We start from the raw sequence: 14,962 nt of genomic DNA, 5'->3' as shown, positions 1-14,962 counted from the left end.
CACCAAAAATTTGCAACATTGCAGAACGCATTGAGACATCACTGGCGACCACAACATGGTGACATCACCGGCGACCACAACATGGTGACATCACCGGCGACCACAACATGGTGACATCATTTCAACAATTCAAAAGTCCTGTAAATGAATAATTCCAAACCACACAGTAATATTAAATGAAGATATAGAATCCCACATTACGACAGATAATTAATAATTGTACAGTAAATGGACAGTTTTTGTTTGTCAACTTGAAAATAAAGTAGAGTTAGTGACACGAGAGAAAAACAATAATAATAAATAATAATAATAATAATTAAATAATAAATAAATAATAATAATAATAATGCACATATTAATCACAATAACGTGATATATTAAATGAAAAATTCACAAGAGCTTTGATCAGGGTTCGAGCCTGAGCCCGTCTAGGAGCATCCAGCGCATTAGTCAACTGTACCACGACATGGTACAATAATTACGTATAGTAGAACAGTTGTACATATTGTCACTCAGTACTATCTCACGCTTATTTCCTTGTGAGTGTTTTGAATTGATGCACTCAAACTCCCTCCCAGTAACTTAGTGGTTTCCTTCAACTGGATTCAACCGTCAGGATTGATGAGGTGATCTCATCCCGTATTGATGAGGTGATCAACAGCAGTGCTCACCTAGTTGCCCTTGCCGGGGTTGAGCGCTGGCTCTTTGGTTTAGCAGTGTGAGATTTTGAGCGTGTAGAGGGCCCCTGAGGATATATATGGCTTTGTGAACCCAGACAGGTCAAGGGTTCTCGTGTAGGCAGGTGTGGATCACGGAGGTCAGTGATGACGGGTGTAGGTTGGTGGCGGCCTTACGACACACCCGGTGTTTATGTGCAATGTTGTGGCTTGGTATTAGTAACGGGTCACCTGGAGCGACAGAACACCCCGTCTGCTATACTGACCTCTGACCCCCGTCCACGCCGTCTCCTGCCTTGACCTGTGTGCTCATAATGCATGTGGCGATGCGGAAGCATGAGAGTGGACACGTTTATAAACAAGAAGAATACGCTTGTGGGTGTGCGGCCTCACGTAGCCGCCCTGCTCTTGTTGTGAGCTCCAGGGCCGCCTCTTCCAGGAGGGAGGGAGAGTGAGGGAGGGAGGGAGGGAGAGTGGTGGAGGGAGAGTGATGGAGGGAGAGTGATGGAGGGAGAGTGATGTAGGAAGGGAGAGATAAGAGGAATGAAGAAGGGATCTGGGCAAGGAAGAAGCTGGAGATAAGAAAAGAGGGATATCTGGGAAACCATTAGTTCCTCCTGCTCCTGCTCCTCCTCTTGACTTGTCTCCTCCTACACCCTTCTTTGTCTCAGTACAGGCTTCTTTGCCTTTTGAACAGTCCTGTTTGTCTTCTTCAATTGCCTCTCTCCACTTAATTTCCAACAGTGAGTCCAATGGGCCAACCAATTTCCAATGTCTCAGTAGGAAAATAAGTTTGTGTGTCAGCACTGTCAGGAGAGAGAAGAGAGAGACTCTTCCCTCCCGCTTCAAGTCTTGGTGAAATTCTACATTTGGTGACGGCTGGTTTGGTGGGGGGCTGGTTTGGTGGGGGGCTGGTTTGGTGGGGGGGCCTGGTTTGGTGGGGGGCTGGTTTGGTGGGGGGGCCTGGTTTGGTGGGGGGCTGGTTTGGTGGGGGGGCCTGGTTTGGTGGGGGGCTGGTTTGGTGGGGGGGCCTGGTTTGGTGGGGGGCTGGTTTGGTGAGGGCTGGTTTGGTGGAGAAGAGTGTGTTTGGAAGCGAGGGGAAACCCTCAGGGGTGGTGGCCTAGTCCCAGCCCCACACCAGGGGATGCCCTCAGGGGGGTAGCGGGTAGCGACTACTAGTAGTATATAATGGTCAGGTCGTCTTCAGTAAAGTCGTGTGTGCCTGATGGTGGTGAAGGTTGTTAAGGGGAGAGGACATCCACGTGGCATCTCTCCTGAGTGAGTCTGGGTCTTGGGTGAGACGTGTTCCTTTTGGAAGCTGCGTCCAGGTGTACATCCTCAAGATCTTGACCACTAGGGATGCTGGCGGAGCTCTGACGCCAGTAGAACTTGGAATCGTGTCTTGTTTCCAGTCATAAATGTTCAGGTTTCAGTTACTCACCTGAGACGCTTCGTGGCTCTGTTTTGTACAGTTTCATGGGATTTAATTCTTCCTGATAATTCTCTGAGAGTTATCAGTGCCAAGGCATCACAGCCAAGGACGAAGATAATAACTTGGGTGTTGAGAAAGTAATTATCAATAGAAGGCACCAAACCACTTGGGTGTTGAGTGTGTTGTGTTCGACGAATATCTTGTGTCCACTCTGGCAGATGTTTCTCGCAGAGAAGGAGTTTGATATTTTTGTGTTCGTTTATAGTTGAAGTGATAGTTGTACACACGCTGTTGAGGACTCGTTGTGGTTCTGGTTGGACTCGATTCTTACGTGCTACGATGAGGTCGTGATTGTACTCACCTAGTTGTTGTGCTTGCGGGGGTTGAGTTCTGGCTCTTTTATCCCGCCTCTCAACCGTCAATCAACTGGTGTACAGGTTCCTGAGCCTACTGGGCTCTATCATATCTACACTTGAAACTGTGTATTGAGTCAGCCTCCACCACATCACTGCCTAATGCATTCCATTTGTTAACTACTCTGACACTGAAAAAGTTCCTTCTAACGTCTCTGTGGCTCATGTGGGTACTCAGTTTCCACCTGTGTCTCCTTGTTCGCGTCCCACCAGTGTTGAATAGTTTATCCTTGTTTACCCGGTCGATTCCTCTGAGGATTTGGTAGGTTGTGATCATGTCTCCCCTTACTCTTCTGTCTTCCAGTGTCGTAAGGTGCATTTCCCGCAGCCTTTCCTCGTAACTCATGCCTCTTAGTTCTGGGATTAGTCTAATTGCATACCACTAGACCACTCTGCTACGGCTACGGTCTAGTGGCATATCACTGTGTGTGTGTGTGTGTGTGTGTGTGTGTGTGTGTGTGTGTGTGTGTGTGTGTGTGTGTGTGTGTGTGTGTGTGTGTGTGTGTGTGTATGTGGGTTTTCACTACTTCATGTGTGGGAGTGTAGTATTATTGTTTTTCCAGTGTTTCCTCGTGGCTTAGTGTTTTTAGTTCAAGCCTCTGGACTTTCTCTTAGCTTTGCTTTGTGCTGGTCGAACATAGGGAGTGTACAACCTTCTGAAAGCTTCTGTCTCTCAAATTTTTATGTTAATAATTACTTTCCATGACAAGTTTCGGACCATAGTTGTCATTAGCATTATAGTATGGGGTCCTAGTAGTGATCCCTGAGGTGCTCCTCGTGTTATTAAGATCTTTCCAATCTCGCTTCCACTTTCTGTTTCCTGCCGGGTAGGTATTCTCACTTTAGTTCCTGATAATCAGGTAGATGCAGTCAGGCCATCCTCCTCATGCCTGTAACCACTGATATCTTCTGATAGAGCTCCAGCACGTGTGTGTGTGTGTGTGTGTGCGCGCGCACTTGCGTGTATAGGCGCAGTGTTGTGTAAGAGCATGTGGTTGTTCCGGCGTGTGAGTATTTGTGCGAGAGCGTAGAAGTGCGTGCGTGAGTGCGTGCGTGTGTGTGTGTATGTGTGTGTGTGGCGGCGGTCGACGCAGGTTGGTGGGCAGCCTGGCGGAGGGGGAGGCGCTGCTAGTGTGCTGTCTGACTGCGACGGGAGCAGTCTTATATATGTGTTCGTGTGAGTGTGTGTGAGTGTGTGTGACGCCAGCCCCCCCCCCCCCCCGCTCCTCACACACTCACGCGGGTGTAGTGCTGCAGGAGGGAGGAGGAGGAGGTGTAGTAGTCCTCGTTGAAGGAGGTGCTGACGGAGGTCTTCCTCAACAAGGATATTGTGTACTCTGAAATAAACCATTAAAACCGGAAAATCTATACTTGGAAAGTGTATCCGTAGTGAATGGCCTTGACAACGAAGGTATTTGATTAAGGACTGTGAGTGGATGAGTACACACACACACACTGCTGTTCACTCCACGTGTACCCACCACCGGTGAACAGCGGTGGTGAGTGAAATCAATGGTAGGCGTACACCGTCGCGTACAGCTACTGTTGACAGTGACCTCCACCACCTCCTCCTCCTCCTCCCAGCAACAGTGACACCACCACCTTTAAATATGGTGACTCGCGGAAGCTTTAAACAAATGAGAATCATGCCTTGTGTAATGTTGTTGTGGAAGGGGGCGTGACAGGAAGCAGGGAGCTCCCAGCTAGGAGCAAGGAGCCCCCATGGCTAGGAGAGGAGCCCCCCCCATCCCTCTCCCAGGAGTCACGCAGGCTCCTGTTCCTCTCCCTCCCTCCTTCCCTCTTCCTTCTCGGCCTCATGCGAGTGTCGACACTCGTAAGGCTTCAGACTCCGGGAAATGGAGGTCCATAAAGGGAAATAAAAGTCTTGAAGTGACGATAATATTGTGTGTGTGTGTGAGAGAGTATGTACCTATATGTGGTGACTTATTTGGGATCATGTATTTGGGATTATATGAGTGTAATTATATATTGGGATTATCTATTTGCGATTATCTATTATTACGGGTTAAGAGCTCTGATGGAAACTCTCCGTTTTCTGTAAGCAATTGCTCATAAATGGTTGACTGCGTTATTAAGCTGCGGTATTATCATTCGCATTATGTGACTTAAAACTCCTAATAAGTCTACATATTGTAACCTCAAACCTTGCCACATATGTCGTACAATATGTAGACAAGACACACCAGTCTGTGGTGGAGGAGGGTGAGTCTGAGAGTGGAGCATGTTATATTGATACCTCGGAGGAGCTGGTCCTCCTTGCTGGCATTCACTCGTTCAACGTTCCTCCACCAGCGTTGACCATTCAGCACCAGGTTGTGGTACACGCCGCTCCGTCAAACACCCGAGTGGATGACCAGCACAGTGGGTGACGTGCGCGCGCGGCATGCTCTCGGCGGCATCGTCACCCATCACCTGAAGTGAAACAAGCGACATGTTACCTCCGTACCCCGCAGTGGACTCTCTGACCCTCGCTGCTTCGCTAGCGGTAAACGGACCCGTGTTGAGCGTTCGGGTAAATGGTGCGATAAGCTCTATACTCCTCGCTGTAAGCGTTGTATACGTCGCTGACTTAAAAATTTACACGGGTGCGCTTACTACGAGCGAAGCAGCGAGGGCCAGCGAGTCTTGCGGGGGGGGGGGGGGGGTCCTCGGTAACATTCCTGGAGGGTGTGAAGGGAGGGTTGAGGGTCGGGGGGTGGCGTAAGACAAATTATTAGCAGTAATATTAGCTGGAGGAGCAGTGGTGGAGGGGGAGGAGGTGGTGATGCTGGGGTAGCAGGTGAAGGAGCAGGAGGTACTTACCTGGCAAATGAGATGAGGATATCTTTGCCTGGGGGAATGTGCCGATGCATCGGAGCAGTTCCAACCTCTCCAGGAGGGGATGGATGAGCAAAGTCCTGTCAACCCCTGGTTCAGTAGTGTAGGAGCCCAGACAATGTCATCCATTGTTTCTTCCGCCTTTTCATCTTGCAATGTTGATCATCACGCTGTAAATGCGTGATGATCTAGTGTACAAGCCTTCTCGAATATTTTGGAGAGTTACTCACATACCTCGTTATCATTTTCTGTGACAGTTCACCCCCATGTCTCCTTAAACTGAGTTAGTCTTGCACCCTAATATCTCAGGGAACCCTAATATCTCAAGGAACCCTAATACCTCAAGGAACCCTAATATCTCAAGGAACCCTAATATCTCAAGGAACCCTAATTATTCAAGGAACCCTAATATCTCAAGGAACCCTAATATCTCAAGGAACCCTAATATCTCAAGGAACCCTAATACCTCAAGGAACCCTAATACCTCAAGGAACCCTAATATCTCAAGGAACCCTAATATCTCAAGGAACCCTAATATCTCAAGGAACCCTAATATCTCAAGGAACCCTAATACCTCAAGGAACCCTAATATCTCAAGGAACCCTAATATCTCAAGGAACCCTAATATCTCAAGGAACCCTAATATCTCAAGGAACCCTAATATCTCAAGGAACCCTAATACCTCAAGGAACCCTAATACCTCAAGGAACCCTAATACCTCAAGGAACCCTAATATCTCAGGGGAACCCTAATATCTCAAGGAACCCTAATACCTCAAGGAACCCTAATTATTCAAGGAACCCTAATATCTCAAGGAACCCTAATATCTCAAGGAACCCTAATATCTCAAGGAACCCTAATATCTCAAGGAACCCTAATACCTCAAGGAACCCTAATACCTCAAGGAACCCTAATACCTCAAGGAACCCTAATATCTCAAGGAACCCTAATATCTCAAGGAACCCTAATACCTCAAGGAACCCTAATATCTCAAGGAACCCTAATACCTCAAGGAACCCTAATACCTCAAGGAACCCTAATACCTCAAGGAACCCTAATATCTCAAGGAACCATAATATCTCAAGGAACCCTAATACCTCAAGGAACCCTAATATCTCAAGGAACCCTAATATCTCAGGGGAACCCTAACTCTTCAGTGCTAGAGGTTCACTGAATAGTTACAACCCGTAACTACTTTACAACACGAGTTACGGGTTGTAAAGAAGGGAGAGAGGGGCGGTGTGTAACAAGTAAGAACAGCCTCTCAGACGGCTCGGAGGAGAGGCAGTAATGTTCCAACCTAACTTTCACACTTTTCTTTATCACTCACTTTTCCCACAGGTAATAAAGTAGTTTTGCATTTTTCCCATTTACTGATTTGGCTTTCTGTTCCCGCCCTGTTTCTATATTTTTTTAGATTAGTTTTGTTATTTTTGGTAAATGGCTGTGATTTCCTCTGAGCGCTGAGACATGATTTCCTTTCATTGGCTGAGACATGAGGGCTTCTGTGAGTACTTCAGTTAATGTCTGTGAGGCCCTCTGCGTTCTGTGAGGGTCTCTGCGTTCTGTGAGGGTCTCTGCGTTCTGTGAGGGTCTCTGCGTTCTGTGAGGGTCTCTGCGTTCTGTGAGGGTCTCTGCGTTCTGTGAGGGTCTCTGCGTTCTGTGAGGGTCTCTGTGTTCTGTGAGGGTCTCTGCGTTCTGTGAGGGTATCTGCGTTCTGTGAGGCCCTCTGCGTTCTGTGAGGGTCTCTGCGTTCTGTGAGGCCCTCTGCGTTCTGTGAGGGGTCTCTGCGTTCTGTGAGGGTCTCTGCGTTCTGTGAGGGCCTCTGCGTTCTCATTCCAAGTTAGACTTGTCATGTTTCTCTGAAGGAAGTATATAATGTCCATATATTATATATTATATTGAGGGTTCAAGAGAAGGTGGAAGGGGGGGGGGTACTATTTGGTCTAGTCTAGCTGCCATTTTTTTGTACTTATTGAATCTGTTTCTAATGGCGTAAAGAACTTATGGTCTACTGTCTCACCTGTGTTACTATACACGTGTTGGGGGTTGAACTCTACCAGCCTCTAGCGTCTCCCCCCGGCGCTAGAGTTTGTCTGGGTCTTCATAAACATTTTGATTTCGCAGGTGTGGCCCATGGGTGTACAGGTGTGGCGGGGGAATATAAAATGTTTTTACCTTTTTTTTATCTGTGGTTATGTGCACAGGTGTGAGCGTGTGCACAGGTGTGAGCGTGTGCACAGGTGTGAGCGTATGCACAGGTGTGAGCGTGTGCACAGGTGTGAGCGTGTGCACAGGTGTGAGCGTGTGTAGAAATATGGTTATGAATACAGACCCCGTGTAGTGACGTCACGCGAACAGCTGTTGTATGTAAACATTAAACATTGTATGTAAACAAACGCGGCGACTGACCCGCCGCCGCCACACCCAGCTGACAGTGGCCGCGTCTATTGAGTATTAATCATCACTGGTTCCAATACTGATGACTTAAATCCTTTCGCATCAAACCAGGCATCGAACTCTGCCTACGATCTCAGTAGGCCAATGGCTAATAAGGACTCTTATATGAAAATATATGAACATAAAATGGTGCCTTAAAATGGCACCATTTCAAAATTAATGGTATGACAACATAAAATGCTATGACAGCGTAATAGTGTTTACATAGAATATATTTATGGAAATATTCTGAGGCACGTAAACAGCTTAATAAGGTTGTTTGAGATTGTTTATCAAGGTGAGTGTGATTATGATGATTGGTGGGGTGTATGGGTGTATGGGTGTGTATGGGTGTGGTGGGTGTATGGGTGTGGTGGGTGTATGGGTGTGTATGGGTGTGTATGGGTGTGGTGGGTGTATGGGTGTGGTGGGTGTATGGGTGTGGTGGGTGTATGGGTGTGGTGGGTGTATGGGTGTGGTGGGTGTATGGGTGTGGTGGGTGTATGGGTGTGGTGGGTGTATGGATGTGGTGTGTATTATTTGTTACACAACTGCGCTTATATGTATGTGTGTGTATGCTTTAATAGCAAATTTAATAAAGGAGAAAATAAAAGAGAATATGAATATGTAAAATAAAACTGAGTTCAGCCATTACTGGCCGCAGACACATCCTAATTTGCATATTGCACAATTGTAAATTTCCGCCTCTCTAGACACCACAACACACACACACACACACACACACACACACACACACACACACACACACACACACACACACACACATACACACACACACACACACACACACACACACACACACACACACACACACACACCCACACCCACACAGACACACACACACACACACACACACACACACACACACACACACCCACACACACACACACACACACACACACACACACACACACACACACACACAAGACAATATGAGCTAAGTATAAGAAGTGTATTCTCCCATTGCTTATCTTCCTTCTGGCTGGATGATTAGGTTCACCTCACTTAGCCATCCATGATTATTATCTCTCTTTCCCTCATCTCCTCCCCCTCCCCCACTCCCTCTCAACCCCCCCCCCCCCACCTCCAATAGCCAGCCTCCCTCCCGCAACCTCTGCAACAATATAAAGGAGATAAACATGCAACCTTATGTTGGAGAGGTTAGGGTTATGGCGTATTGAGCGAGGGGGAGAGTCTTTAGTTTAATGGTGTGTGTGTGTGTGTGTGTGTGTGTGTGTGTGTGTGTGTGTGTGTGTGTTACACAAAGATTTTCCTCAAATACTCAATGTTTGCGAACAAATCGAACAATATTAATGGAACCAAAACACTCATTAAGCTTAGTCTGCAAATCCCTGGCATAAGAAGCTGCGTTTTCCAGCGGAAACAGGTGAACAGGCCCGTGGGGTTGGGGGTGGGGGGGGGGGGGGAGAGTCCCTGTGTTGATGGGGGGCCGACCTTGTCGTGCATGAAGGTGCAGGAATCGAATAGTGAAGGTCCTTATCTCGTGTCCTATAGTGCACTGGTGGTGGTGGTGGTGACTTGTGGTTGTGGTGGTGATGGTGACTGGTGGTTGTGGTGGTGTAGGTGGGTGGTGGTGTAGGTGGGTGGTGGTGTAGGTGGGTGGTGGTGTAGGTGGGTGGTGGTGTAGGTGGGTGGTGGTGTAGGTGGGTGGTGGTGTAGGTGGGTGGTGGTGTAGGTGGGTGGTGGTGTAGGTGGGTGGTAGTGGTGTTGGTGTTATGATGACTGACCATAGCGTCCTCCTCCTCCACACTGAATCATCCTGACTCATTTTCCTGCAATTCTCCGCTGACACTTATTTCCGCTAGAGTTATTGTGGAGAGTTTTGTAATGGGGGGAGGTGGGGGTGAAGGGGGGAGGAGGGGGTGAATGGGGAGAGGTGGGGGTCAATGGGAGGAAGGTGGAGTGAGGGGGAGGGGGAGTTAAGGGGGAAATAAAGCAGTGAGATAGAACAGATGGATGGCTTTAAATTAGCATTTCACCCTTGCTCTCTCTCTTCCACTATATAGTCTTTCCTCCTCTTCTCTCCCCTTCTCCCTCTCCCTCTCCCTCTCTCTCCCCCTCTCTCCCCCAACACCTATTCTCCCCTCAGGACACGCTCGCATTTTATCATTGACTGTGAATCTGGTTCGGCATCACAAGCAGTAAAGTACAATTTGTCTCCTCACCAAAATAACTTGCACTCGCGTTTGGGGGTAGCCCGCTCCCCCGCACGCGCGTGTGAGGGTGGCCCGCAACCCCTTTCATCCCCCCCCCTCTCTCCCTGCATCACATGCGATGGCCATTACCTTTTTCTCCATGACGGAGAGCAGGGAACCTCCCGGGGTTTTGTGGTCCCTCTACGCCAGTGTCGCCCATTTGAACACTCCGGCTCTTTGGTTCCTGGAGATGAACGCTGAAAGGCAGCCGTTACTGGTGGCAGGTGGTGGTGGCAGGAGACGGTGGTGGCAGGTGGTGGCAGGAGACGGTGGTGGCAGGTGGTGGCAGGAGACGGTGGTGGCTGGGGACGGTGGTGGCTGGGGAAGGTGGTGGCTGGGGACGGTGGTGGCAGGTGGTGGCTGGGGAAGGTGGTGGCTGGGGACGGTGGTGGCAGGTGGTGGCTGGGGAAGGTGGTGGCTGGGGACGGTGGTGGCAGGTGGTGGCTGGGGAAGGTGGTGGCAGGTGGTGGCTGGTGGTGGCAGGTGGTGGCTGGTGGTGGCTGGGGAAGGTGGTGGCAGGTGGTGGCTGGTGGTGGCTGGGGAAGGTGGTGGCTGGGGACGGTGGTGGCAGGTGGTGGCTGGGGACGGTGGTGGCAGGTGGTGGCTGGGGAAGGTGGTGGCTGGGGACGGTGGTGGCAGGTGGTGGCTGGGGACGGTGGTGGCAGGTGGTGGCTGGGGACGGTGGTGGCAGGTGGTGGCTGGGGAAGGTGGTGGCAGGTGGTGGCTGGTGGTGGCAGGTGGTGGCTGGTGGTGGCTGGGGAAGGTGGTGGCAGGTGGTGGCTGGTGGTGGCTGGGGAAGGTGGTGGCTGGGGACGGTGGTGGCAGGTGGTGGCTGGGGACGGTGGTGGCAGGTGGTGGCAGGGGACGGTGGTGGCAGGTGGTGGCTGGGGACGGTGGTGGCAGGTGGTGGCTGGGGAAGGTGGTGGCAGGTGGTGGCTGGTGGTGGCAGGTGGTGGCTGGGGACGGTGGTGGCAGGTGGTGGCTGGGGAAGGTGGTGGCAGGTGGTGGCTGGTGGTGGCAGGTGGTGGCTGGTGGTGGCTGGGGAAGGTGGTGGCAGGTGGTGGCTGGTGGTGGCTGGGGAAGGTGGTGGCTGGGGACGGTGGTGGCAGGTGGTGGCTGGGGACGGTGGTGGCAGGTGGTGGCTGGGGAAGGTGGTGGCTGGGGACGGTGGTGGCAGGTGGTGGCTGGGGACGGTGGTGGCAGGTGGTGGCTGGGGACGGTGGTGGCAGGTGGTGGCTGGGGAAGGTGGTGGCAGGTGGTGGCTGGTGGTGGCAGGTGGTGGCTGGTGGTGGCTGGGGAAGGTGGTGGCAGGTGGTGGCTGGTGGTGGCTGGGGAAGGTGGTGGCTGGGGACGGTGGTGGCAGGTGGTGGCTGGGGACGGTGGTGGCAGGTGGTGGCAGGGGACGGTGGTGGCTGGGGACGGTGGTGGCAGGTGGTGGCTGGGGAAGGTGGTGGCAGGTGGTGGCTGGTGGTGGCAGGTGGTGGCTGGGGACGGTGGTGGCAGGTGGTGGCTGGGGAAGGTGGTGGCAGGTGGTGGCTGGTGGTGGCAGGTGGTGGCTGGTGGTGGCTGGGGAAGGTGGTGGCAGGTGGTGGCTGGGGACGGTGGTGGCAGGTGGTGGCTGGGGAAGGTGGTTGCAGGTGGTGGCTGGGGAAGGTGGTGGCAGGTGGTGGCTGGTGGTGGCAGGTGGTGGCTGGGGACGGTGGTGGCAGGTGGTGGCTGGGGAAGGTGGTGGCAGGTGGTGGCTGGTGGTGGCAGGTGGTGGCTGGTGGTGGCTGGGGAAGGTGGTGGCAGGTGGTGGCTGGGGACGGTGGTGGCAGGGGAAGGTGGTGGCTGGTGGTGGAAGGTGGTGGCAGGTGGTGGCTGGTGGTGGAAGGTGGTGGCAGGTGGTGGCTGGGGAAGGTGGTGGCAGGTGGTGGCAGCTGGAGTAAGCGCGTTCCAGGACCCAGGTCTGCGGGTGGTCGTGTGTGGTAAGGACAGCAGGAGGAGAAGACGAGGAGGGGGGGGGGGGTGGAGGTAGAGGGGGAGTGGGAGGGGGTGGAGGTTGAGAGGAAGGGGGATGGGTAGGGGGGAATGGGATGGAGGTTGAGGGGGGAGGAAGAGGGTGTAGCTTCCTGGGTGGGGCAGCTTAAGACAGGTCGGGTGTCACGTCAAACCGGTTGGTCAACTTGCATAAGCCCCAATTCCCTCCACATACTTCCCCAGTCACTTGAACCAGTCGGTACAACGATGGCCTCGGTTTTTGCAGAACCAGGGTTCGATCCCCCGATGGTCTTAGTGGCTAGGCACCGCCTCGTCCCAGTCCTATCTTGACGATATAAATGGTCTTAAGAAATTAGTGTAGATAAAAAAAATCTAAACATTTGCTTATAACCGCGTTGAGACGATAGACGTTGTGTAGATTGGTTGTTTCAAGCGTAGGATAGACACATATATGAATGAGTTTGGGGGGACATAAATAGGAGCTGCCTCGTATGGGTCAATATTGGCCGCCTGTACCGATTGCATAGAACTGTGGAAGGAATATGAACATGGGATAATAGCTGGGATACTGGGTGGGATTAGGGGACAGGATAAGACTTGGGATATTAGGATAAGAGGTGGGAATGTGGGGACGGGATGAAGGCACTCCTGTCAACCACACGGACAGGCGGGGATAGACAGGTGTAGAAGGGTAGTCAATCTAGCCAAGACATGAGAGAGAGTAGATCAACCCGCCCCCTTCATCTAATAGGTCGTATTTTATACGGTTATTTTTTTGTTTGGGAGCCGGTCGGCCGAACGAACAGCACACTGGACTTGTGATCCTGTGGTCCCGGGTTCGATCTCGGGCACCGGCGAGAAACAATGGGCAGAGTTTCTTTCACCCTATGCCCCTGTTACCTAGCAGTAAAATAGGTACCTCGGTGTTAGTCATCTGTCACGGGCTGCTTCCTGGGGGTGGAGGCCTGGTCGAGGACCGGGCCGCGGGGACACTAAAGCCCCGAAATCATCTCAAGATAACCTCAAGAAGATAACCTGGGGGCAATAGGCCTACCAACCTCTGGAGGGTGATTAAGGCTACCGCAATAGCTTACTGACTAACCAGCGAGTATACTTTAGTCTAGAACTAATGTAAACTCACAATGTATTTATACTGAGAAGCCGAGTATACCTCTGTGTATATATATCCCTCCTCTTCCGTAGCGGTTTACCTAGCTGGGTCAGCACACTTATACTGTCGTACTAACCTCATACCACTAAGCAAAATATAATCAAAACATAGATTTAGGAAGTTGTGGCAATAGCAGGCGGAGGTGACAGTAGACGGAGGTGACAGTAGACGGAAGTGACAGTAGACGGAAGTGACAGTAGACTGAAGTGACAGTAGACGGAAGTGACAGCAGAAGGAAGTGACAGTAAACGGAAGTGACAGTTGACGGAAGTGACAGTAGAAGGAAGTGACAGTAGACGGAAGTGACAGTAGAAGGAAGTGACAGTAGACGGAAGTGACAGTAGACGGAAGTGACAGTAGACGGAAGTGCCAGTAGACGGAAGTGCCAGTAGAAGGAAGTGACAGTAGACGGAAGTGACAGTAGACGGAAGTGACAGTAGACGGAAGTGACAGTAGACGGAGGTGACAGTAGACGGAAGTGACAGTAGACGGAAGTGACAGTAGAAGGAAGTGACAGTAGTGGTACATATAGGAATGGTTGTAGACACTAGTAGTAGTGGTAGACAATAGCAGCAGTATTAGTGGCAAGAGTAAATAAAGTTAACATTCTGTCATTCGCTTTTAACTTCTAGAAATCACTTCCTTGAGTTGTTAAATAGTTACTAGTTCTCAACCCACCTCACCTGATGGGTGGTTACTAGCCCTTGTCTCAAGCTACCCGTCAGATCCACTAGCCCTTATCCCTCCCCCTCTTCACGACCCCCCTATCCATCTGAACTAGGGCCACCTTAACTAGCCCCCACTTCAACTAGCCCCCACTTCAACTAGCCCCCACTTCAACTAGATTTCTGATCTCTTAGCCCAATCAACTCCCCTCTCCCCATTTGCCAGTCTCCCCCCCCCCCATCCAACTTCAACCCCCCCCCCCATCCTGAACTCCTTCCCTTATTCAGGTCCTTAGCCTTGTGGTCAAGCAGCCTGTTTGTGTCGGCAGCACAACAACAACCCCCCCTCCTCCCACCCCCCCCCATGTCGCTTCCGCCAAGTACCAAATGTCGTCGCAGCATTTCAACCTTGTTCATTTGTTTAACACAAACCCGAGCGTTTATTTTTCAAGCTTTTTTGTTCCTTATTTGAACTGGACGACCTGCGGCATTGTTCATTGTTCACCGGGAATGTGTTCCACTGGCGGGATAACGTGGTACTTCCCGACGTACGTGTACGTGTACAGCTACACCTACACGTGTACATCTTAAACGTGTACAACACGTGTAAATCTGGTACATAACCTGTATTAACTTCCTCGTTTTCTCCTGGATGAGTCAGATTCTCCGAGAGGTGTGTGTATGGGGGGTAGGGGGTCCCGTGGGGGGGGGGTACCCGAGGGAGTGTCTATATTTGCGGTAAACTATAGAAATGCGGGTATTGTGGCTGCCATGATGAGTCTGAGATCGTGTGGGCGGCTGGCGGCCCCACACACTGCCAGGGGGGAGGTGGGTGGGGGGGGGGGGCAGGGGAGGGGGGGGGAGCTTGACGGATCACTGGCAGGTGTGGAGGTTGGGCAGGGGGGCAAGTTCAAGTACGTTAATTGAGACTATAAAATACATCTCAAATGTATGTGGGTGGGTGTGGCCCAGTGGGTGGGTATGTGGGTGTGGCCCAGTGGGTGGGTGGGTGGGTGTGGCCCAGTGGGTGGGTGGGTGTGGCCCAGTGGGTGGGTGGGTGGGTGTGGCCCAGTGGGTGGGTGGGTGGGTGTGGCCCAGTGGGTGGGTAGG

General features: G+C 51.5%; 1 protein-coding gene across 5 annotated transcripts in view; it reads left to right on the top strand.

The window, feature by feature from the left end:
- Nucleotides 1–14,962, top strand: part of LOC123759330 (muscle M-line assembly protein unc-89) — a 519,867-nt gene that overhangs the window by 248,268 nt on the left and 256,637 nt on the right. The window contains exon 1 of one of the 5 annotated variants that reach the window (XM_069335078.1): nt 3,645–3,699. The exons of 1 other annotated variant lie outside the window; for it this stretch is intronic. The gene's annotated coding sequence lies outside the window, so the exon portion shown is untranslated. Of the gene's footprint in view, nt 1–3,644; nt 3,700–14,962 lie in introns of those variants that run through there. 3 more of the 5 variants (XM_069335079.1, XM_069335075.1, XM_069335076.1) reach the window with 3 other exon arrangements.

The sequence above is a fragment of the Procambarus clarkii genome, chromosome 32, assembly GCF_040958095.1.
Source record: "Procambarus clarkii isolate CNS0578487 chromosome 32, FALCON_Pclarkii_2.0, whole genome shotgun sequence".
In the NCBI taxonomy this organism is placed as follows: domain Eukaryota; kingdom Metazoa; phylum Arthropoda; class Malacostraca; order Decapoda; family Cambaridae; genus Procambarus; species Procambarus clarkii.
The sequence above is the reverse complement of the archived record's forward strand: the minus strand, read 5'-3'. Positions and strand labels throughout refer to the sequence as shown.